The sequence below is a fragment of the Halichoerus grypus genome, chromosome 5, assembly GCF_964656455.1.
Source record: "Halichoerus grypus chromosome 5, mHalGry1.hap1.1, whole genome shotgun sequence".
Lineage (NCBI taxonomy): Eukaryota > Metazoa > Chordata > Mammalia > Carnivora > Phocidae > Halichoerus > Halichoerus grypus.
Window position 1 is genome coordinate 111,251,698 of NC_135716.1, and position 24,512 is coordinate 111,276,209.

Sequence of the window (24,512 nt, forward strand, 5' to 3'; positions counted from 1 at the left end):
TGTCTTTTTCTGGATGATTTATTTCGCTTAGCATTATACTCTCTAGCTCCATCCATGTCATTGCAAATAGGAAGCTTTCATTGTTTTTTATGGCTTAATAACCTTCCATTGTGTATATATATATATATATATATATATATATATATATATATATATATACCACATCTTCTTTTTTTTTTTTAAAGATCTTATTTATTCATTTGAGACACAGAGATACAGAGAGAGAGAGAAAGCATGAGCAGAGAGAGAGGCAGAGGCAGAGGGAGAAGCAGGCTCCCTGCTGAGCCAGGAGCCCGATGTGGGGCTCGATCCCAGGACCCTGGGATCATGACCTGAGCTGAAGGCAGATGCTTAACCATCTGAGCCACCCAGGCGCCCCTATACCACATCTTCTTTATCCATTCATCAGTTGATGGATAATTGGCCTGCTTTCATATCTTGGCTATTGTAAATAACGCTGCTATAAACATAACAGTGCATGTATCCCTTTGAATTTGTGTTTTTGTATTTTGGGGGTAAATACCCAGTAGTTCGATTACTGGATTGTAGGGTAGTTCTGTTTTTACCTTTTTGAGACCTCCATACTGTTTTCCAGAGTGGCTGCATCAGTTTGCATTCCCACCAATAGTGCAAATGTGTTCCTTTTTCTCTACATCCTTGCCAACACCTGTTGTTTCTTGTGTTGTTGATATTAACCATTCTGACAGGTATGAGGTCATATCTCACTGTAGTTTTGATTTTCCTTTCCCTGATGGTAAGTGATAATGAGCATCTTTTCATATGTTTGTTGCCATCTGGATGTCTTCTTTGGAGAAATGTCTATTCATGTCTTCTGCCCATTTTTAAATTGGATTATTTGGGGTTTTTTTAGTGTTGAGTTGTATAAGTTTTGTTTTGTTTTTTTTAAGTAGGCTTCATGCCCAATGTGGGGCTTGAAGAACTCATGACCCTGAGATCAAGGGTTGCCTGCTCTACTGACTGAGCCAGATAGGCTCCCTGAGTTGTAAAAGTTCTTTATATATTTTGGATAGTAACCCTTTATTCTTTGTTGATTGTTTCCTTCGCCATGCAGAAGATTTTTATTTTGATGAAGTTCCAATAATTTATTTTTGCTTTTGTTTCCCTTGCCTCGGGGACCTAACTAGAAAAAAATTGCTATGGCCAATGTCAGAGAAGTTACTGCCTGTGCTGTCTTCTAGGATTTTTATGGTTTCAGGTCTCACATTTAGGTCCTTTATCCATTTTTAATTTATTTTTGTGTATGGTCTAAGAAAGTGATCCAGTTCATTCTTTTGCTTATAGCTGTCCAGTTTTCCCAGCGCCATTTGTTGAAGAGACTTGTCTTTTTTATGTTGGATATTCTTTACTGCTTTCTTGAAGATTAATTGACCATATAGTTGTGGGTTCATTTCTGGGTTTTCTATTCTCTTCTACTGATCTATGTGTCAATTTTTGTGCCAGTACCATACTGTTTTGGTTACTACAGCTTTGTAATATAACTTGCAGTCCAGAATTATGATGCCTCCAGCTTCACTTTTTCTTTTTCAAGATTGTTTGGCTATTTGGGATCTTTTGCAGTTCCATACAAATTTTAGGACTGTTTGTTCTAGCTCTGTGAAAAATCTTGTTGCATTAAATCTGTAGATTGCTTTGGGTAGTATAGGCACTTTAACAATATTTGTTCTTCCAATCCATGAGCATGGAATATTTTTCCATTTCTTTGTGTTGTCTTTAATTTCTTTAATTAATGTTTTATAATTTTCAGAGCATAGGTCTTTCACTTCTTTGGTCAGATTTATGCCTAGATATCTTGTTATTTTTGGTGCAGTTGTAAATGGGATTGCTTTCTTAATTTTTCTTTCTGCTGCTTCATTATTGGTGTATAGAAATGCAACAGATTTCTGTATATTGATTTTGTATCCTATGGCTTTATTGAATTTGTTTATCAGTTCCAGCAGTTTTTGAGAGAGTCTTCCAGGTTTTCTATGTATACTATCATGTCATCTGCAAATAGTGGAAGTTTTGCTTCTTCCTTACCAATCTGGATGCCTTTTATTTCTTTATGTTGTCTAATTGCTGTGACTAGGGCTTACAGTACCATGTTGAATAAAAGCTACTATCACTGTTATCTATTTTTAAAACATTTTTTACAAGTACCCATTAGCAGCCACACCCCACTCTTCCCTGCTGCCAGCGGCTGGCAGCCACTAATCTTTCTGTTTCTACGGATTTGCCTGTTCTAGACATTTCATATAAATGGAATCATACAGTATATGGCTTTTGTGTCTGACTTCTTTCATTTAGCATAGTGATTTCAAGGTTTATCAATGTTGGAGCACATGTCAATACATCAATTCCCTTTTGTAGTTGAATAATATTCCATTGTATCGTATGCAACATGTTGCTTATCCATTCCTTGATTAATGGACATTAGATTTTTTTTTTTGCTATTGTGAGTAATGCTGCTATGAACATTTGTATAAAAATTTTTGTGTGGACATAGGTTTTCAGGTTTTGAGGAGCATATACATAGGAGTGGCATTGCTGGGTCAGACGACATGTCTATGTGTAGGAAAGTGCCAAACTGTTTTTCAAAGTGGCTGTACCATTTTACACTCCCACCAGCAACGTATGAGAGTTCTCTGGTGATCTTGTGATATCTCTTCCAGTTCTTTTTTTTTTTTTTTTTTTTTTTAAGGAAGCTCTATGCCCAACATGGGGCTTGAATTCATGACCCTGAGATCAAGAGTCCCATGCTCTACTGACTGAGCCAGCCAGGCGCCTCCTCTTCCAGTTCTTAATGCAATAGTTGGCATGGTGAAAATAACGAATAGATGCCAGCCATTCTTACTGTTATTGTCATCACTATTATTAGAGGAAACTGTAAATTGCTTCGAGATCCATTGCAAGTAAAATGGAGTCACTGTCTTATTTCCTTCACTAGACTGTGTTTTGGCTCTTTTTATGCTTATTAATTGGTAATGAATGATACATATTTTTCCCATAATTATATTTTATAGGGAGAGATTATAAATGTGTGTGTGTGTGTGTGTGTGTGTGTGAATTTCTTTCCTTCCCTTCAGTAAACTACTTTGACATGGATCTGAAGTCTGTAAATATTAAGTAAATACATGTACTCATACATTTGGGCATGCCAGTTCATCCTCCTGGGTCCCCAGGCCTGCTGCCCTGAAGGTGTGGTGGGGATGGAGCTGCAGGTGCTCGGTGGCATAGCACCAAGCTATTAGAGCAGAGGAGGATAAAGAAGAAAAATAGAGACCTGGGCCTTGAACACCGGAATCACCATGGTCAGAAGTCCAGTGAAGTGTGTGGGTTGTGTGCTCGCTTTCTTTCTTTTCTTTTCTTTTCTTTTTTTTTTTTAAGATTTTATTTATTTGTGAGAGAGATGGAAAGAACACAAGCAAGGGGGAGAAGCGGAAGGAGAGGGAGAGGGACAAGCAGACTTCCCACTGAGCATGGAGCCCAACAGAGCTCCCCCCATCCCAGGACCCTAAGATCATGACCTGTGCCAAAGTCAGACGCTTAACTGACTGAGCCACGTAGGCACCCCATGTGCTCACTTTCTTATGTGCGATCTCTCTTTCCTGTCCTGACCTCTTTTGCCATATTCCTCCTCCCTCACTCCTTTACTGCCTCCCTCATGCTTGCTATTCCTATATCATTTTATTTATTTATTTAAAAAATTTATTTGAGAGAGAGCAAGAATATGAATACCTGTGTGCTCACGAGTTGGGGGAGGGACAGAGGGAGAGAATCTTCAGGCAGACTCCCTGCTGAGTGCGGAGACCCTGCGGGGCTCCATCTCCTGACCCATGAGATTACTACCTGAGCTGAAAGACTGAGACACGCAGGTGCCCCTGCTATTGCTATTTTAACGGAACATTCGTATTCAAGAGCTTCATGTATATATAATTAAAGTATTGATGATGCAAACACCTAGTTCAAGCCATTGTTTAACACCTTCATGCTTTTTTCCCCACTGCCACATTTTAAGAGTTTTCTTACCTTTCATGCCCATTAATCCAGTTCATTTGACACCTATTTTATTGATCACCTAGTATGTGTGAGGCCCTGTTTTAGGTACCTGTTCATCTCCATTGCTTTTTGCTCCTACCTTTTTCTCCCTTTCAATCCCTTTCTTTCCCAAATTGGAAGTCAGAAAGACAAATGAAAGAAATTGTAGGATGGAGTGTCAATGTATATTATATTCTCTGCATATTATAATCATTTCACTGATTTTCTTTGATTTCAAAAAAAATTGTATGTTTTGCTTGAATACCTCAGTTTGTATGGTAAGATATCCCATTTGTGTGTGCATTGGATTTAAAGACTTACTGCCAATTATCTTACCTTTTTTCCAGGATGGCACTAATGATTTGTTTTTTATTTTCTAAGTTTGGCAAAATGAGAAGGAAGTCCTGGCAGGAGGAGAAAGAAAGATATCTGCTAGAGGAGATAGTCAGAGAGGGGCAAAATGCAAGCCTCTGACAGCAACCACTGTGAGAGAAGTGATGGAGGCCTCCGGCTGTATGATATCTTATATACTTATATATGGTATTATTACATTATGTTGCGCTTATTTGTTCAGTAAAGTAATTAGTTACAGTTCACGGAGCTAGAAGGAATTTTGGAGATTATTTAATTCTCTTATAAAAAGTATGCTATGGAGCATGCACAGTACCCATTTTCACCCTAATTAATACAAAGGGACTGATAATAGAATAAATTGGGTATTTTTGCTGTCCCTTATTTACTGCCTCAGAATCCATCTTTGTAGTAGCCTCAAAGCAGAAATGTTCTCCAACAAGGGAGAAAAATGAATAGACTGGTATTTCCCCATGTTTTTCACATCTGGCATAAAAGAGAATGATAATTTGTAAAGCACTAGGGCAAACAGATAGGGTTACTGGCACCTGGAGGTGACTGGCCTGAGGTTGAGGCATCCAGTATCTTGACCCACCTCTAACCCTGTCTCACACACCAATTGAGGAGGTTGGGAATCAACTGTATAAATCACCATTGTGCTGAGTCAAGATTGAATTTGACCCCTTCCTAAGGATTGCACTTGTGGCAATGAGCACTGGGTCATACATGGAAGTGTTGAGTCACTATATCGTACACCTGAAACTAATATATGACACTGTATGTTAACTAACTGGAATTTAAATAAAAACTTGAAAAAAAAAGCACACACATACACACAAAACCACAAGTCACTAAGGTTAAAAAGGAAGGGAGGGAGGGAGGGAAGGGAGGGAGGGAGGGAAGGAAGGAAGGAAGGCAGGCAGGCAGGCAAGCAAGCAAGCTGATATGTTTTGGCATGAGCTAGGTGACTGGAAATAATGGCCTAGTTAACTCTGTGGCTCCCTATATACACATATGTATACATGATTTGTGGCTGGTGATATATCAGAAAAAAAAAAGTGCATGTGCTTTGATTATTAAACCTAGCTTCTGACTGGTAGCTTTTCATGACTACTTGGGTTTTGGAGAAAATTTTAATGAGGATGTTGGACTCTAGATCTTTGAACTCATCAACCCTTGGAGTGGAGAGTATGTGGGACCTGAAGGTTCAAGTAGGTGAAACATTTTTACAGGTGTCTAATATTCTATAGTATTTTGGAAATTACATTTATATTTTCATAGAATACTTCTGTTCTCTGTCTTTCTCCATTTAGGTCTAAAGGAATTCTTGAGATGTATAATGAGAGGTGTTTTGTCCTCTTTAAAAATTCTATGAATGGGGGCACCTGGGTGGTTCAGTTGGTTGGGTGTCTGCCTTCAGCTCAGGTCATGATCCCAGGGTCCTGGGATCGAGTCCTGCATTGGTTTCCCTGCTCCATGGGAGCCTGCTTCTCCCTCTCCTCCCTGCTCATGTTCTCTCTAGTTATCTGTCTCTCTCTCTCAAATAAATAAATTAAAAATCTTAAAAATAAATAAATAAAAATTCCATGAATGTTTGACACACACATATACATACACACACATATATATACATGTATATAAAACTGTACAAACACATCCTATAAACTATAAATCTATACTATAGTATAAACTATACTAAACTATAAATATATACTATAAAACTGTAAAACACACACACATATATAAAACTATTATATATAAAACTAACCTCCATGAACCTATCATAAGTTTTAAGTTAAAGTTTATCCATGTTAGTAAGTGCTGGAAAAGGGACAGGAGCCTAAATGTTCTCATCCTAAATCCAGGATGAAATCATAAATATCTTTATATTGATACATATCACTTCTCATTTTTGAAATGTGCAGGGATTAAAACAAAATGAAATCAGTGACCACACCAACAGTTGGTGAGGATCCGGAGAAACCAGATCCTCTCACATTGCTGGTGGAGGGTATAAAACGGTCGAGCCGCTCGGGGAGAGAGTTTGGCAGTTCCTTTAAAAACTAAACCTGTCACTACCATATGACTCAGCAGTGACACTCTCGGGCATCTCTTCCAGAGAAAAAAACCATTTGCACTCAAAAACCTATATAGGAATGTGGATGGTAGCTTTATTTTTAATACTCTAAAACTGGAATCAGCCCAGATGTCCTTCAGTAAGTGTGGTTAAACAAACTGGTGTGTACATGTGGTGGAATATGACTCAGCAATAAAAAAGGAAGGAATGACCGGTACATACGACAACCTGCAAGACTCCAAGAAATTATGCTCAGTGAGAGAAGCCAACCCTGAAAGTTTACACACTGTGTGAATCCATTTATATAACATTCCTCAAATTGTGGAGATGGAGAACTGATTGATGGCTGCCAGGGAATAAGGGGAGAGGATAAAGGTGGATGTGGTTATAAAAGGGCAACGTGGGGACCCTTGTTGTGATGAAACTGCTGTGTACTAGACCGTAGCAGAGGACACACAAACCTACTACATGTGGTTCTTCAATTATTAAAAAAAAAAAAAAGAAATCTAATTGTAAATGACTAGATTATTGGTTCAAATTTTTAAGAACTATAGTATATTCCTCTTAGTAATAGTTATTATTATGTATTACTAATAAATCCTTTATTATTTTATGAAATCGTGCAATGGAAAGGACTTTGAATGATGCATTCTAGTTCCAGCACTATTGCCAGTAAAGGAGTTGTTAAATATAATCTCATTTTAGTAAACTAGAAAGGTGTTTCCCCTGAGAAGTTATTATTTATTTACCTTTTGTCCATAACTGTTTTCCCTTAAATTTAATATGAATAATCTGGGGAACTTTTAAAATGCATATTCCCAGGCTTCATCACTAAGGATTCTGATTCATTAGGTCTGGCGGTAGATCTTGGCAACCAGCATTTAAAAAAATTACATCAACTGATTCTGATTCAAGAGATCAGTGGGCTGCACTTTGAGAAATACTGAATTATAATTTTTATGGTGAATAAATAGGAGCCCTTTAAATTCCTTTGTGGCATAGAGGATTTGTGGTTAGGTGAGAATTTTAAAAGCAAAGTACTGATAAAATTTTTCAAACACCCACGTGTTGAGAAAAAGAATGTTTGACCAAACTGAGTTATGTACTTGCTCTGAGTCAATAAGAACTGAACAGAAAGGAACTTGCCCTTGGTTCTTATTTGTGATGAAGGGGTCCTGCCTGACCACTTGTGATTTATTTGTAAAAAGAAGGCAAAGACTGCTGTTCTAGTTACATAGCCTGCATAAACGGAATGCTCTGCCAGGTGAGGAATGCTGAAGCACTTTGTAGGCTCTGAAAGCAATGTACTCCTTAATTCCTTAGTTGTTTTTTTTTTTAATATTTATTTATGTAAATAATCTCTACACCCAGCATGGGGCTTGAACTCATGGCCTGGAGATCAAGAGTCACATGCCCTTCCAACTGAGCCAGCCAGGTGTCCCTATTTCTTTAGTTTTTGTATATGAAGTTCCAACTACAGTAATTGACCTATCCTTAGTTTTTCCCCTAAATCTGAGTGCAGGCATACCTCAGAGAGATTGTGGGTTTGATTCCAGGCCAGTGCAATAAATGGAATGGTGCAATAAAGTGAGTCAAATGAAATTTTTTGTTTCCCAGTGCATATAAAAGTTATGTTTACACTCTACCATGGTCTGTTAAGTGTGCAGTAGCATTATGTCTTAAAAAATGTACATACCTTAGTTGAGAAATACTTTATTGCTAAAAAATGCTACCCATCATCTGAACTTTCAGCGAGTTGTAATGTTTTTGCTGGTGGAGGGTTTTGCCTCGATGTTGATGGTTGCTGACTGATCAGGGTGGTGGCTGCTGAAGGTTGAGGTGGTTGTGGCAATTTCTTAAAATAAGACAGCAATGATGTTTACTACATCAGTGGACTCTTCCTTTCACAATTTCTCTATAGCATGTGGTGCTGTTTGATAACATTTTACCTAAAGTAGAACTTCTTTCAAAATTGGAGTCAGTCCTCTCAAACCCTGCTGCTGCTTTATCAATTAAGTGTATGCCATATTTTATTTATTTATTTATTTATTTATTTATTTTTTAAAGATTTTTTTTATTTATTTATTCATTTGAGACACAGAGATACAGAGAGAGAGCATGAGCAGGGAGAGAGGCAGAGGGAGAAGGAGAAGCAGGCTCCCTGCTGAGCCAGGAGCCCGATGTGGGGCTCGATCCCAGGACCCTGGAATCATGACCTGAGCCGAAGGCAGATGCTTAACCATCTGAGCCACCCAGGCTCCCCGGAGTGTATGCCATATTTTAAATCCTCTGTTGTCATTTCAACCATCTTCACAGCATCTTCACCAGTAGATTCCATCTCAAGAAACCACTTTTTTTTTGCTCATCCATAAGAAGCAACTCCTTATCCGTGAAAGTTTCATCATGAATCATGAGATGCCTACATCTTCAGGCACCACTTCTGATTCTAGTCCTCTCGCTGTTTCCACCGCCTCTGCAGTTCCTGCCTCCGCTGGAGTCCTGAGCCCTCCAAGTCACCCATGAGGGCTGCAATCAACTTCTTCCAGACTCCTGTTCATTTTGATATTTTGACCTCTTCCCATGAATCATGAATGTTCTTAATGGCATCTAGAACGGTGAATCCTTTCCAGAAGGTTTTCAATTGACTTTGCCCAGATCCATCAGAGGAATCACTATCTGTGGCAACTTAATATAGTAAGACTTGAAAGTTGACGTTATCACTTTATCCATGGGTGTAGAATGGACGTTGTGTTAACAGGCATGAGAACAACATTCACCTCACTGTACATCTCCATCAGAGCTCTTGGGTGACCAAGAGCAGTAATATTTTGAAAGGAAACTTTTTTCTGAGCAATAGTTTTCAACAGTGGGCTTAAAATATTCAGTAAACCATGTTGTACACAGATCTTCTGTCTTTCAGGCTTTGTTGTCCCATTTATAGTGTATAGGCAGGATAGATTTAGCACAATTCTTAAGGGTCCTGGGATTTTCAGAATGGTAAATGAGCACTGGCTTCCAACTTCAAGTCAGCAGCTGCATTAACTCCTAGTAAGAGAATCAGCCTGTCCTTTGAAGCTTTGAAGCCGGGCAGACTTTTTCTCTCTAGCTATGAAAGCCCTAGATGGCATCTTTCTCCAATATAAAGCTGTTTAGTCTACATTGAAAATCTGTTGAGTGTAGCCACCTTCATGCATTATCTTAGCTAGATCTCCTGGATAACTACTGTGGCTTCTACGTCAATACCTGATGCTTCACCTTGCACATTTATGTTATATAGGTGGCTTGTTACTTAAACATTATGAACCGACTTCTGCTAGTTTCAGACTTTTCTTCTGCAGCTTCCTCACCTCTCTGAGCCTTCACAGAATTGAAGAGATTTAGGGCCTATTGCTGTGGCTTAGGCTTTAGTGTAAAGGCTGGTTTGATCTTCCATCCAGACCACTTAACACTTTCTCCATATCAGCAATAAGGCTGTTTAACTTTCCTACCATTTGTGTGTTCACTGGAGTAGCACTTTTAATTTCCTTCAAGAACTTTTCCTTGGCATTCACAACATGGCTGTGTTTGGCACAAGAGGCCTAGCTTTCAGCCTGTCTCAGCTTCTGACATGCCTTCCTCACTAAGCTTAGTCATTTCTGGCTTTTGATTTAAAGTGAGACGTGTGACTCTTCCCTTCCCTAGAACACTTAGAAGCCATTGTAGGGTTATTAACTGGCCTAATTTCAATATTTTGTCTCAGGGAATAAGGAGGCCCCAGGGGAGGGTGAAAGATGGGGGCGAGGGGCGGCAGTGGAATTGGCCGCTCTGTGGAGTAGTCAGAACACACAACATTTATTGAATATACCATTTTATATGAGAGTGGTTCCCCAGAACAATTACAAAAATCATTGATCATAGATCACCATAACAAATATAATATAATAATAATAAAAGTTTGAAATTTTGTGAGAATTACCAAAATGTGATCCAGAGACACAAAAGGAGCAAATGCTGTTGGAAAATGGTGCCGATAGACTCGTTCCACACAGGGTTGCCACAAACCATCCATTTGTAAAAAGCACAATATCTGCAAAGTGCAATAAAGCGAAGCATAATAAAATGAGATATGCCTGAAGTCAAGTCACTTAAAATGATTGTTATTGAAAAACAGATGCAAAGAAATTATCCTGTTCTACCTTTTGGGGGTGCTTAGTTGGCACCTCGTTGAAATCTAAGTGACCTCTCCACCACCTTAAGCAGATAATCAGAGCACCTTCACCTGGAGATTCTCAGGCCCATGTCAGAGTCCAGTCCAGCCACTTTCCAAACTCCTGGGTGTATGCTTTGAGGTAGTGACTTGTCCTGTGGTAGGAGGCAAGGAAGGTCACCCCATCCCTTTCTCTCAAGAGTATGCACAGCAGAACAATATTATCTCTCCCGAGAAACGCCTGCAGATCCTCCCTCCTCTTGAGCCTGGATCTGACTCTGACTCTGACTCAGGGGTGAAGTCAGAGCCAGCCCTGGACCTTGCAGCTTTTAATGTGTGTATTTTTTGTAGGTAAGTCACTCTGGTCTGTGGCTTTTACTGTATCTTTGCGCCTCACAGCACAAAGCACATAGCATTGTGTATTTTATGTACTTTAGTAAAAATATGAAAATAGACATGAATGATAGACACCGATTTCTAGACAATGGTTTCCTCTGAGGATGAAGGGAAAGATGAAGGGAAGGGGAGGGGTTAGGTTTGATTGTAACATTTTATTTCTTCTAGGAAAGAGTTTTAAAGTAATACAGCAAACTGTTGACCTCTGTTTACATTTACTGGTGGATACAGAGCTGCCTTTTATGTTATTTTCTCTAACTTTTCTATATAGACTGTTTTCCATATGTGTGAAATGTTTTATAATTTCAGAGAAATTAGAACTCATCTGATAAAACTATCCCAACTCCCCACCCGCACATACACACACGTACATGCATCCTGTCCTTCTTCCCTTGGGGTACAGGGGATCCCATTGTTGCTTCATCTCTACTCTGGATCCCCTCCCTTAGAACCATCTCAGGAACCTTGTGCTGTTTATCTGTCAATACCTTACTCCCTTCAGCCTGTCTCTTTCTACTGACTTCCTGTTGACATTTAAATATGTGCTAGTTTCCCTTAGCTTTATTTATTTATTTTATTTTATTATGTTATGTTAATCACCATACATTACATCATTAGTTTTGATGTAGTTAGTGTTCCATGATTCATTGTTTGCGTATAACACCCAGTGCTCCATGCAGTACATGCCCTCTTTAATCCCCATCACCAGGTTAACCCATCCCCCAACCCCTCTCCCCTCTAGAACCCTCAGTTTGTTTCTCATGGTTCGTCTCCCCCTCCGATTTCCCACCCTTCATTTTTCCCTTCCTACTATCTTCTTTTTTTTTTAACATATAATGTATTACTTGTTTCAGAGGTACAGGTCTAGTTTCCCTTAGCTTTAAAAAACTTCTGCCTTGGGGCGCCTGAGTGGCTCAGTCGTTGGGCGTCTGCCTTCGGCTCAGGTCATGATCCCAGGGTCCTGGGATTGAGCCCCGCATCGGGCTCCCTGCTCAGAGGGAAGCCTGCTTCCCCCTCTCCTGCTCCCTCTGCTTGTGTACCCTCCTCTCGCTTTGTTTCTGTCAAATAAATAAATAAATAACAAAAACTTCTGCCTCAAGCGCAGCCAATTCCCTATGGCTTTTCTCCTCTGTATAGACAAATTTCTCTTAAGAACTATCTATCTGGGGGCACCTGGGTGGCTCAGTCAGTTGAGTGTCTGCCTTTGGCTCAGGTCATGATCTCAAGGTCCTGGTGTGGAGTCCCCACGTGGGCTCTCAGCTCAGTCTGCTTCTCCCTGCCTCTCTGCCCCTCCCCCACTCATGCTTGCTCCCTCTCCTCAAATAAATGAAACCTTAAAAAAAAAAAAGAAAATCTCTACTTTCCTTAAAAAAAAAAAAAAAAAACTATCTACCTGGTTGTCTTTATTTTTCATACCTCCTGCTCTTCAGCTCACTCCAGTCTGGCCTCTCTCCCATGAAGTTGCTCTTGTCAAGGTCAATGCTGACTTCTGTGTCACTAAGTCCAATGAATACTTTTCAGTCCCCAGCTTTGTCGCCTCTCAGCCGCGTTTGCCACTGTTGACTGCTCTCTGCTTCTTGAGATCCTCTTTCCATGATTTCCACATTACAACATCCTTCTGGTTTTCTTCCAACCAGTCTGCCCCTGCATGTTCTCTGTTATAGCTCTTCCTTTTTCACCCAGCCATTAACTAGTGAAGACTCTCAGGGCTCAGCCCTAAACCCTGTTCTCACTCTGAGTTTTTTCTGTAAGTGATAGCAGCTTGCCATGGGTTTTATTACCCTCCCTGCATTTCTCCTGAGTCTTCCCCGTGACTCCCAAACCTCTGCCTCCAGCTCTGACCTCTGTTTTCTCAGCCATAGACCTGTATATCCAGCTGCCTTCTAAATATCACTTGCATGACTCACAGGTGTGTTAGTCTCAACATGCGCGAAACTGAACTCAACCTTTTATCCTTCCCCTAATATTGTTGTCTTCCATTGTTCCCAGTTTTAGGAAGTGGCACCATGATCCATCCAGTTGCTCAGGCCAGAAACCTGGGAGTCCTCGATTCCCCCCTCACCATCACTCCCACGTTCATTTAACCATGAAATCCTGATCATTCTACCTCATATCTTTGAAATCCTTCTCTTTTCCTACCATTTCTTATGGCCACAACTCCAGTGTGGTTGCTTCCTGATTTCTTTCTTGACTCTCTAGGACATAGACATTTTTCAGTATTTCAGTACTTGATATATTTATTTTTTAAAATTTTCTTTTTTTTTAAATTTTTTATTATTGTTAATCACCATACTTTACATCATTAGTTTTTGATGTAGTGTTCCATGATTCATTGTTTGTGCATAACACCCAGTGCTCCATGCAGAACGTGCCCTCCTTAATACCCATCACCAGGCTAACCCATCCCCCCACCCCCCTCCCCTCTAGAACCCTCAGTTTGTTTCAGAGTCCATCGTCTCTCATGGTTCGTCTCCCCCTCTGATTTACCCCCTTCATTCTTCCCCTCCTGCTATCTTCTTCTTTTTTTTTTCTTAATATATATTGCATTATTTGTTTCAGAGGTACAGATCTGTGATTCAACAGTCTTGCACAATTCACAGTGCTCACCATAGCCCATACCCTCCCCAGTGTCTATCACCCAGCCACCCCATCCCTCCCACCCCACCCCCGACTCCAGCAACCCTCAGTTTGTTTCCTGAGATTAAGAATTCCTCATATCAGTGAGGTCATATGATACATGTCTTTCTCTGTTTGACTTATTTCGCTCAGCATTAGACCCTCCAGTTTCATCCACATCATTGCAAATGGCAAGATCTCATTCCTTTTGATGGCTGCATAATATTCCATTGTATATATATACCACATCTTCTTTATCCATTCATCTGTCGATGGACATCTTGGCTCTTCCCACAGTTTGGCTATTGTGGACATTGCTGCTATAAACATCGGGGTGCACGTACCCCTTCGGATCCCTACATTTGTATCTTTGGGGTAAATACCCAGTAGTGCAATTGCTGGATCATATGGTAGCTCTATTTTCAACTTTTTGAGGAACCTCCATACTGTTTTCCAGAGTGGTTGCACCAGCTTGCATTCCCACCAACAGTGTAGGAGGGTTCCCCTTTCTTCGCATCCCCGCCAACATCTGTCGTTTCCTGACTTGTTAATTTTAGCCATTCTGACTGGTGTGAGGTGGTATCTCATTGAGGTTTTGATTTGGATTTCCCTGATGCCGAGCGATGTTGAGCACTTTTTCATGTGTCTGTGGGCCATTTGGATGGCTTCATTGGAAAAATGTCTGTTCATGTCTTCTGCCCATTTCTTGATTGGATTATTTGTTCTTTGGGTGTTGAGTTTGATAAGTTCTTTATAGATTTTGGATACTAGCCCTTTTTCTGATATGTCATTTGCAAATATCTTCTCCCATTCTGTCAGTTGTCTTTTGGTTTTGTTGACTTTCTTTTGCTGTGCAAAAACTTTTTATCTTGATGAGGTCCCAATAGTTCATTTTTGCCCTTGCTTCCCTTGCTTTTGGCAATGTTTCTAGGAAGAAGTTGCTGTGGCTGAGGTCGAAGAGGTTGCTGCCTGTGTTCTCCTTTAGGATTTTGATGGACTCCTGTCTCACATTTAGGTCTTCCAACCATTTGGAGTCTATTTTTGTGTGTGGTGTAAGGAAATGGTCCAGTTTCATTCTTCTGCATGTGGCTGTCCAATTTTCCCAACACCATTTGTTGAAGAGACTGTCTTTTTTCCATTGGACATTCTTTCCTGCTTTGTTGAAGATTAGTTGACCATAGAGTTGAGGGTCCATTTCTGGGCTCTCTATTCTGTTCCATTGATCTATGTGTCTGTTTTTGTGCCAGTACCATACTGTCTTGATGATGACAGCTTTGTAATAGAGCTGGAAGTCCGGAATTGTGATGCTGCCAGCTTTGCTTTTCTTTTTCAACATTCCTCTGGCTATTCGGGGTCTTTTCTGGTTCCATACAAATTTTAGGATTATTTGTTCCATTTCTTTGAATAAAGTGGATGGTATTTTGATGGGGATTGCATTGAATGTGTAGATTGTTCTAGGTAGCATTGACATTTTCACAATATTTGTTCTTCCAGTCCATGAGCATGGAACGTTTTTCCATTTCTTTGTGTCTTCCTCAATTTCTTTCCTGAGTATTTTATAGTTTTCTGAGTACAGATCCTTTGCCTCTTTGGTTAGATTCATTCCTAGGTATCTTATGGTTTTGGGTGCAATTGTAAGTGGGATCGACTTCTTAATTTCTCTTTCTTCTGTCTTGTTGTTGGTGTATAGGAATGCCACTGATTTCTGTGCATTGATTTTATATCCTGCCACTTTACTGAATTCCTGTATGAGTTCTAGCAGTTTTGGGGTGGAGTCTTTTGGGTTTTCCACATAAAGTATCATATCATCTGCAAAGAGTCAGAGTTTGACTTCTTCTTTGCCAATTTGGATGCCTTTTATTTCTTTTTGTTGTCTGATTGCTGTGGCTAGGACTTGTAATACTATGTTGAATAGCAGTGGTGATAGTGGACATCCCTGCCGTGTTCCTGACTTTAGGGAGAAAGCTCTCAGTTTTTACCCATTGAGAATGATATTCGCTGTAGGTTTTTCATAGATGGCTTTTATGATATTGAGGTATGTACCCTCTGTCCCTATACTCTGAAGAGTTTTGATCAAGAAAGGATGCTGTACTTTGTCAAATGCTTTTTCTGCATCTATTGAGAGGATCATATGATTCTTGTTCTTTCTTTTGTTAATGTATTGTATCACATTGATTGATTTGTGGATGTTGAACCACCCTTGCAGCCCAGGGATAAATCCCACTTGGTCGTGGTGAATAATCCTTTTAATGTACTGTTGGATCCTATTGGCTAGTATTTTGGTGAGAATTTTTGCATCCACGTTCATCAAGGATATTGGTCTGTAATTCTTCTTTTTGATGGGGTCTTTGTCTGGTTTGGGGATCAAGGTAATGGTGGCCTCAAAACGAGTTTGGAAGTTTTCCTTCCATTTCTATTTTTTGGAACAGTTTCAGAAGAATAGGTATTAATTCTTTAAATGTTTGGTAGAATTCCCCTGGGAAGCTATCTGGCCCTGGGCTTTTGTTTGTTGGGAGATTTTTGATGACTGCTTCAATTTCCTTAGTGGTTATAGGTCTGTTCAGGTTTTCTATTTCTTCCTGGTTCAGTTTTGGTAGTTGATACATCTCTAGGAATGCATCCATTTCTTCCAGGTTATCTAATTTGCTGGCATAGAGTTGCTCATAATATGTTCTTATAATTGTTTGTATTTCTTTGGTGTTGGTTGTGATCTCTCCTCTTTCATTCATGATTTTATTTATTTGGGTTGTTTCTCCTTTCTTTTTGATAAGTCTGGCCAGGGGTTTATCAATCTTGTTAATTCTTTCAAAGAACCAGCTCCTAGTTTCGTTGATCTGTTCTACTGTTCTTTTGGTTTCTATTTCATTGATTTCTGCTCTGATCTTTCTTATTTCTCTTCTCCTGCTGGGTTTAGGCTTTATTTGCTGTTTTTTCTCTAGCTCCTTTAGGTGTAGGGTTAGGTTGTGTATTTGAGACCTTTCTTGTTTCTTGAGAAAGGCTTGTATTGCTCTACACTTTCCTCTTCAGACTGCCTTTCCTGCATCCCAAAGATTTTGAACAGTTGTGTTTTCATTTTCATTGGTTTCCATGAATTTTTTTAATTCTTCTTTAATTTCCTGGTTGACCCATTCATTCTTTAGTAGGATGCTCTTTAGCCTCCATGTATTTGAGTTCTTTCTGACCTTCCTCTTGTGATTGAGTTCTGGTTTCAAAGCATTGTGGTCCGAAAATAGGCAGGGAATGATCCCAATCTTTTGGTACCGGTTGAGACCTGATTTGTGACCTAGGATGTGATCTATTCTGGAGAATGTTCCATGGGCACTAGAGAAGAATGTGTATTCCGTTGCTTTGGGATGGAATGTTCTGAATATGTCTGTGAAGTCCATTTGGTCCAGTGTGTCATTTAAAGCCTTTATTTCCTTGTTGATCTTTTGCTTAGATGATCTGTCCATTTCAGTGAGGGGGTGTTAAAGTCCCCCACTATTATTGTATTGTTGTCAATGTGTTTCTTTGCTTTTGTTATTAAATTGCCTTATATAATTGGCTGCTCCCATGTTAGGGGCATAGATATTTACAATTGTTAGATCTTCTTGTTGGATAGACCCTTTAAGTAGGATATAGTGTCCTTCCTCATCTCTTATTACAGTCTTTGATTTAAAATGTAATTTGTCTGATATAAGGATTGCCACCCCAGCTTTCTTTTGGTGTCCATTAGCACAGTAAATGGTTTTCCACCCCCTCACTTTCAATCTGGGGGTGTCTTTGGGTCTAAAATGAATCTCTTGCAGACAGCATATTGATGGGTCTTGTTTTTTTTTTTTTTTTTTTTTTAAAGATTTTATTTATTTATTTGACAGAGAGAGACACAGCGAGAGAGGGAACACAAGCAGGGGGAGTGGGAGAGGGAGAAGCAGGCTTCCCGCCGAACAGGGAGCCCGATGCGGGGCTCGATCCCAGGACCCTGGGATCATGACCTGAGCCGAAGGCAGACGTTTAACGACTGAGCCACCCAGGCGCCCCTGGGTCTTGTTTTTTAATCTAATCTGATAGCCTATGTCTTTTGATTGGGGCATTTAGCCCATTTACATTCAGGGTAACTATTGAAAGATAGGAATTTAGTGCCATTGTATTGCCTGTAAGGTGACTGTTACTGTATATTGTCTCTGTTCCTTTCTGGTCTATGTTGCTTTTAGGCTCTCTCTTTACTTAGAGGACCCCTTTCAATATTTCTTGTAGGGCTGGTTTCGTGTTTGCAAATTCCCCTAGTTTTTGTTTGTCCTGGAAGCTTTTTATCTCTCCTTCTATTTTCAATGACAGCCTAGCTGGATATAGTATTCTTGGCTGCATATTTTTCTTGTTTAGTGCTCTGAATATATCATGCCAGTCCTTTCTGGCCTGCCAGGTCTCTATGGATAGGTCTGTTGCCAGTCTAATGTTTCTACCATTGTAGGTTACATATCTCTTCTCCCGAGCTGCTTTCAGGATTTTCTCTTTGTCTCTGAGACTTGTAAGTTTTACTATTAGATGTCAGGGTGTTGACCTATTTTTATTGATTTTGAGAGGGGTTCTCTGTGCCTCCTGGATTCTGATGCCTGTTTCCTTCCCCAAATTAGGGAAGTTCTCTGCTATAATTTGCTCCAATATACCTTCTGCCCCTCTTTTCTTCTTCTTCTGGGATCCTAATTATTCTAATGTTGTTTCATCTTATGGTATCGCTTATCTCTCGAATTCTGCCCTCGTGATCCAGTAGTTGTTTATCTCTCTTTTTCTCAGCTTCTTTATTTTCCATCATTTGGTCTTCTATATCACTGATTCTCTCTTCTGCCTCATTTATCCTAGCAGTTAGTGCCCCCATTTTTGATTGCACCTCATTAATAGCCTTTTTGATTTCGACTTGGTTAGATTTTAGTTCTTTTATTTCTCCAGAAAGGGTTTCTCTAATATCTTCCATGCTTTTTTCAAGCCCAGCTAGTATCTTTAAAGTCATGATTCGAACTCTAGATCCGACATCATACTAATGTCCATATTGAGTAGGTCCCTGGCAGTCGGTACTACCTCTTGTTCTTTTTGTTGAGGTGATTTTTTCCATCTTGTCATTTTGTCCAGAGGAGAAGAGATGAATGAGAGAACAAAATGCTAACAGGGTAACAACGTCCCCAGAAAATATACTCTAATCAAATCAGAAAAGACCTGAAGCTGGGGGAAAAGAAAGGGAAAGAAAGAAAAAAGAAAAAGAAAAAAAAAAAAAGAAAAAGATAAAAACAAACAAAAACAGAACAAAAAAAAAACAGAATATGATCAAATATGACCAGGCTGGTGCATAGATCAGTGCCACACACTAGATTCTGGGTGTATTTTGGTCTGTGAGAAGAAAGTGCCTCCCAAAATTTTAAAGAAGGGAAAACTTATATATGTACAAAAATAAGGGTTGATATGATGAAGGGATGGAATATGACTGTAAAGATGAAAATTATTAAAAATTTTATAAAAGGAATTGATAAGAAGTTGTTTGAAAAAAGAAAGAAGAGGATTTAAAAAAAAAAGAAAAAAGGAGAGAATGTGATCAGGCAGGAGACTAGAACAAAGCCATACACTAGAGATTTAGGGTATATTTTGATCTGTTAGAAGAAACTGTATCTCAAAAATTTTAAAGAGAGAACAACTTATATATATGTCAAAAATAAGGGCAACTACTATGAAGAGATAGAATATGACTCTAAAAATGAAAAATAAAAATGTTTTTTAAAAAAGGGATTGATAAGATGTTGGTTGAAAAAGGGAAAAAGATAAATTCAAAAAAAAAAAACAGTTAAAAAAAATTAACTTTGAAAGACTAAAGAATCATGGTAAAAAAGCCATGGATTCTCTGTGCATTATTACCCTAGCACTGGAGTTCTGCTGTTCTCATTGACCGGTAAACTTGGTCTTGGCTGTCTGTTCTTGCTGATCTTCTGAGGGAGGGGCCTGTTGCTGTGGTTCCCAAATGTCTTTGCCGGAGGCGGACTTGTCCCGCCCTTGCTGGGTCCGGGCTAAGTAATCTGCTCAGGTTTGCTCTTGGGAGCTTTTGTTGCCTGCAAACTTTCCGTACAGCTTTGGGGGACGACAGTGAAAATGGCGACCTCCCAATCTCCGCCCTGGAGGAGCCGAGAACTTGGGGCCCGCTCCAGAGTGAGCCCCCAGAGAAAAGCAGTCAGTCAGTCACTCCCGTCTCCCCGGTCTCCGGCCGCACTCCGTGCTCACCTGGACCGTGACCAGCGTTTCTATCTCTGGCACCCGACCCCGTGTGGAGTCTGCAACCCCAGCAGATCCCTGCGGTGCACTCCTGCGCCGCTCCTCCTGGGGGAGGACGGAGAGTCTCCCCGGATCTGCCACTTGTTGGGTCCCTGCTGGAGGAGCAGTGGCCCGACTGTGCCGCGGACCATGGTTTATGGCAACCCTGAGCTGAGAGCCCGCGCGCCTGGGCTCTGTCTCTGCAGCCGGCTTCCCTGCTCCGATACCTGGGAGCTCTGCCGCACTCAGGCACCCCCAGTCTTCCTGTGACCCCGAGGGTCCTGAGACCACACTGTCCCACGAGGGTTCCACCCCCTGCTTAGCCACCAGAGCAACGTCCCACAGCGGAGCAGACTTCTAAAAGTTCCGATTTTGTGTTCTGGGGCTCTATCACTTGCCAGAAGCGGCCGACGGAGGCCCCCTCCCCTGGCGTCTATCCTCCCGAATATCTCCTCGGATTCACTTCTCCGCACGTCCTACCTTCCAGAAAGTGGTCGCTTTTCTGTTCAGAGAGTTGTTGCTATTCTTTTCTTCGATCTCCTGTTGAGTTCGTAGGTGTTCAGAATGGTTTGATCCCTATGCAGCTGAATTCCTGAGGCCAGACGAAATCCAGGTCTCCTACTCCTCTGCCATCTTGCTCCGCCCCCTCTGTTTTTTAAAATTTTCTTATTGAAGTCTAATTTATATACAACAAAATGCTCAGATATTAAGTTGTACAGTTTGATCAGCTTTGACAAATGCATTTACCTAATGTAACCCTCACCCCCACCCCCTATTAAAACAAAACATTTTCATCTCCCTAGAAGTTTCTCTGGTGATCCTTCCCAATCAGTCACCCATCAAGTAACCACTGATCTGGTTTAATTTTTAGAAATATTCTTAAGTGTATTTTTTAAAGAAAAATACTTGATGTGGAGCTTAATAGTAAAGATAAAATTTTTACTATAAGTTCAGTATAAATAGGTAGGAAAATAATGGCTGATTTTCTATCTAAACTACCCTATTAAGTATGATTAGAAATATTTTAGACTAACCTTTTAAGTTAACCTAGATTTTCAACACTATTCTAATTATACACACACACACACATATGTATAAATATACTAACACATACATATATATAAGTATACTCACACACACACACCCTTTACACTTTGGAAATATGTAAAGCTGAGGAGATGGGGAAAGTGAGTCCAGAAAAAAATTTAAATTATATCAATATCTATTGAGAATCTTTTATATATACATGTACATAAAGCAGTACAAATAATGGTTATTTTTATTTATCTTACAAAGAACTCTACATATTTATTGAGATAAAATGTCCAAAGGAACCCCAAAAATCTCCCCAAAAATGTAAAAAATTTTTAGTATTTATGGGCTATGCAACATCTTTTCTCTATTATTCTATTTTCCCAATTAATTTGTTTAAATCATACCTTTAAACTCCTAGCAACTAAATATAGAGATTAGGAAGTTTAAATTATTTTGTCATGTACTTGAATATCAAACATTTAAAGAAGCTAGCAGAGCCAGGAAACTGATTTCTTTTGTTTAGTCATTCACAGGGTAGGTACGGTGGAGGCAGCCAAAATGAGAGCTTGCTTAGACTGGTTCATCACTGATGCATTTCTAATTCAAACGGACCATCTTTAAAAGTAAGAGGTGGGATGCCTGGGTGGCTCAGTTGGTTAAGCATCTGCCTTCGGCTTGGGTCATGATCCCGGGGTCCTGGGATCGAGTCCCGCATCAGGCTCCCTGCTCAGCAGGAACCCTGCTTCTCCCTCTTCCTCTGCTGCTCACCTGCTTGTGCTCGCTCTCTCTCTCTCTCTCTGACAAATAAATAAATCTTAAAAAAAAAAGAGGTAATTTAGGCTCCTCCATACAGATAACTCACCCCTTTTTCTTTCCAGGCTAGGCTGGTTTGGGGTTATTAGATTCTGGATGGAGACCCCTGGCATAGTGAAAAGAGCAAGGGTGCTAGATCTGAACTTACTTGGGAGAAATGAACACTGCCAGGTCCCAGATACTGTGCCTTTTTTCGCTGATCCCCACAATTTTCATTGTGCATTTCTATTGGGAAATGTTTTTGAGCACATATCCCTGATACATGTGTCACTGTATTACTATTACTTATATTATACTTCTATGAATAGGAATTTTTAAGTATTTTTTTTGTCTGTGATTTTGTTTAATTTTCACAACATCTGCATTTTATAGATGAAGACACTAAAGCTCAGGGAAGTTCAGTAACTTGCCCAAGGTCACATAATTTACTGAGTGATATTTGACAAATCCCAAACCAATATCCATTGGAGCCTCAGTTATAAAATTATAGATTCCAACTATGTGATCTGCAAGGCCTCTTCTAGCTCTGAGCAACCTGTTCTTCTCTGCTATTGCTAAAACTCACCCATCTAGGACATAATCTCGGGTTTAATATTTCTAAGCAGATAGGCTTTATTATGGTCCACGTATTAATAACTAGGAATTTTAGGAATTAGTGGGTTGTGGAAGAGAAACTGAATACTCAAAATAGTGTCAAGTTAGCTTGGTCTTTGGTCTAATTTTAAAAATTCACTGGCATTTTTGTGTTTAGAGTATATGTTGCATATTTAAGAGTTTGGTAGCAATAGTCACTACAAACATGATTTATTTATAAGCTATCCATTATCCTAAGCACCATAGGTAATTCTAACACTGTATTTTCATGAGGATTTTTTGGTTTAATTACTTTTCAGCATTTCCCATCCAGCAAAGTATTTCTCTAAGTACTTGTGTTGCAGTGTCAGCGGGTAGGTGCCTCACTTCCCACAAGGCCAGCAAAACATTTTCATATAGAAACTGTCTCGGTGCATTCCCTTTATAAGTCAACTCCTTTTCTTGTAAATGAACATTGCTATGATCAAAATCACTGTCATTTGCCTTGAAAGCATTTTCTATAGGTTTTGCTTTGTTTTTGTTTTGTTTTGTTTTTAGCTTTCTCTGGAATTGAAAAGAGAAATGGGAGGACAATTTTGGATTAGCACCTGTCTGAGAAATTCCAAAATTAGAGATGACCATCTGGTTTGCATGATTTGTAATATTTTAAAAATAGAATCTTGCCATTCTAAACAGACTTTTAGGGCTATTCTAAAATAATAATTTTTTTCAGAGGTACAGATCTGTGATTCAACAGTCTTACACAATTCACAGCGCTCACCATAGCACATACCCTATACCTCTGAAACAAATAATACATTATATGTTAAAAAAAAAAAAAGAAGAAGAAGATAGCAGGAGGGGAAGAATGAAGGGGGGGAAATTGGAGGGGGAGATGAACCAGGAGAGACTATGGACTCTGAAAAACAAACTGAGGGTTTTAGAGGGGAGGGGGGTGGGAGGATGGGTTAGCCTGGTGATGGGTATTAAAGAGGGCACGTTCTGCATGGAGCACTGGTGTTATATGCAAACAATGAATCATGGAACACTACATCAAAAGCTAATGATGTAATGTATGGTGATTAACATAACAATAATAAAAAATAAAATAATACTTAATTTTTAAAAAAGATTTTGTTTATTTATTTGACAGAGAGAAAGAGAACACAAGTAGGCAGACTGGCAGGCAGAAGCAGTCTCCCCGCTGAGCAGGGAGCCCAATGCGGGGCTTGATCCCAGGATCCTGGGATCATGACCTGAGCCAAAGGCACTTAACCTACTGAACCACCCAGGTGCCCCTAAAATAATACTTAATTTAAAACTATCACCATTTTACCATCAAACTGAAAGGAGGATAGTTAGATGTTGGTGATGTTCATTCCAAGAAGGAATGCTTCTGTAACCTCTCTGTCGTCTGATACAGACAGTATAAGGTCACATTTCCCATTCGTTGGACTCACATAACCTGAAGGTCCATCTTAGATTCCTCTGTGCTTCTAATTATTCTTTAGAATAATTTACTTAGGTCAGGCCTAAGATATTCAACCATGATAGCTCTTAAGATATCTGAATTTGTCCGAGGTCATCCCTAACTTGGGGGTACTTTAAAATTTGACTAGCTTTTGCCACAACTAATACTAAAGATTCAGAGAGCATATAAAAAGCATCAAGGCCATTGTCAAAGAAATGAAACTAAAACTAATTTGCCTATAAAATTGGATGTGGGGGAAGGTAAAATAAATGCATTTGAAAAACCAGTGAATGTTAATTGTTGTGAACCTTTTGGAAAACATTGTAACAATATGTAACATAAACTTTTAAAACTACATATCCTTTGAGGAATTCTTAATCTCAGGAAACAAACTGAGGGTTGCTAGAGTGGTAGGGGTGGGAAGGATGGGGTGGCTGGGTGATAGGCATTGGGGAGGGTATGTGCTATGGTGAGCACTGTGAATTGTGTAAGACTGTTGAATCACAGATCTGTACCTCTGAAACAAATAATACAATATATGTTAAAAAAAAAAAAGAGGAAGACAGTAGGAAGGGAAAAATGAAGGGGGGGAATCGGAGGGGGAGACGAACCTTGAGAGACTATGGACTCTGAGAAACAAACTGAGGGTTGTAGAGGGGAGGAGGTGGGGGGATGGGTTAGTCTGGTGA

At 39.7% G+C, this 24,512-nt stretch overlaps 1 protein-coding gene and 1 long non-coding RNA gene across 7 annotated transcripts in view; one reads left to right on the forward strand and one right to left on the reverse strand.

Annotated features, from left to right (window-relative positions):
• Positions 1-24,512, forward strand: part of DIPK1A (divergent protein kinase domain 1A) — a 124,640-nt gene that overhangs the window by 56,350 nt on the left and 43,778 nt on the right. The gene's annotated exons all lie outside the window — the stretch shown is intronic.
• Positions 10,407-12,599, reverse strand: LOC118542852 (uncharacterized). The gene is made up of 3 exons (XR_004920806.2): positions 12,462-12,599; positions 10,639-10,804; positions 10,407-10,529 (listed from the first exon to the last, which is right to left on the reverse strand). It is a non-coding gene; the product is annotated as an uncharacterized LOC118542852 (long non-coding RNA).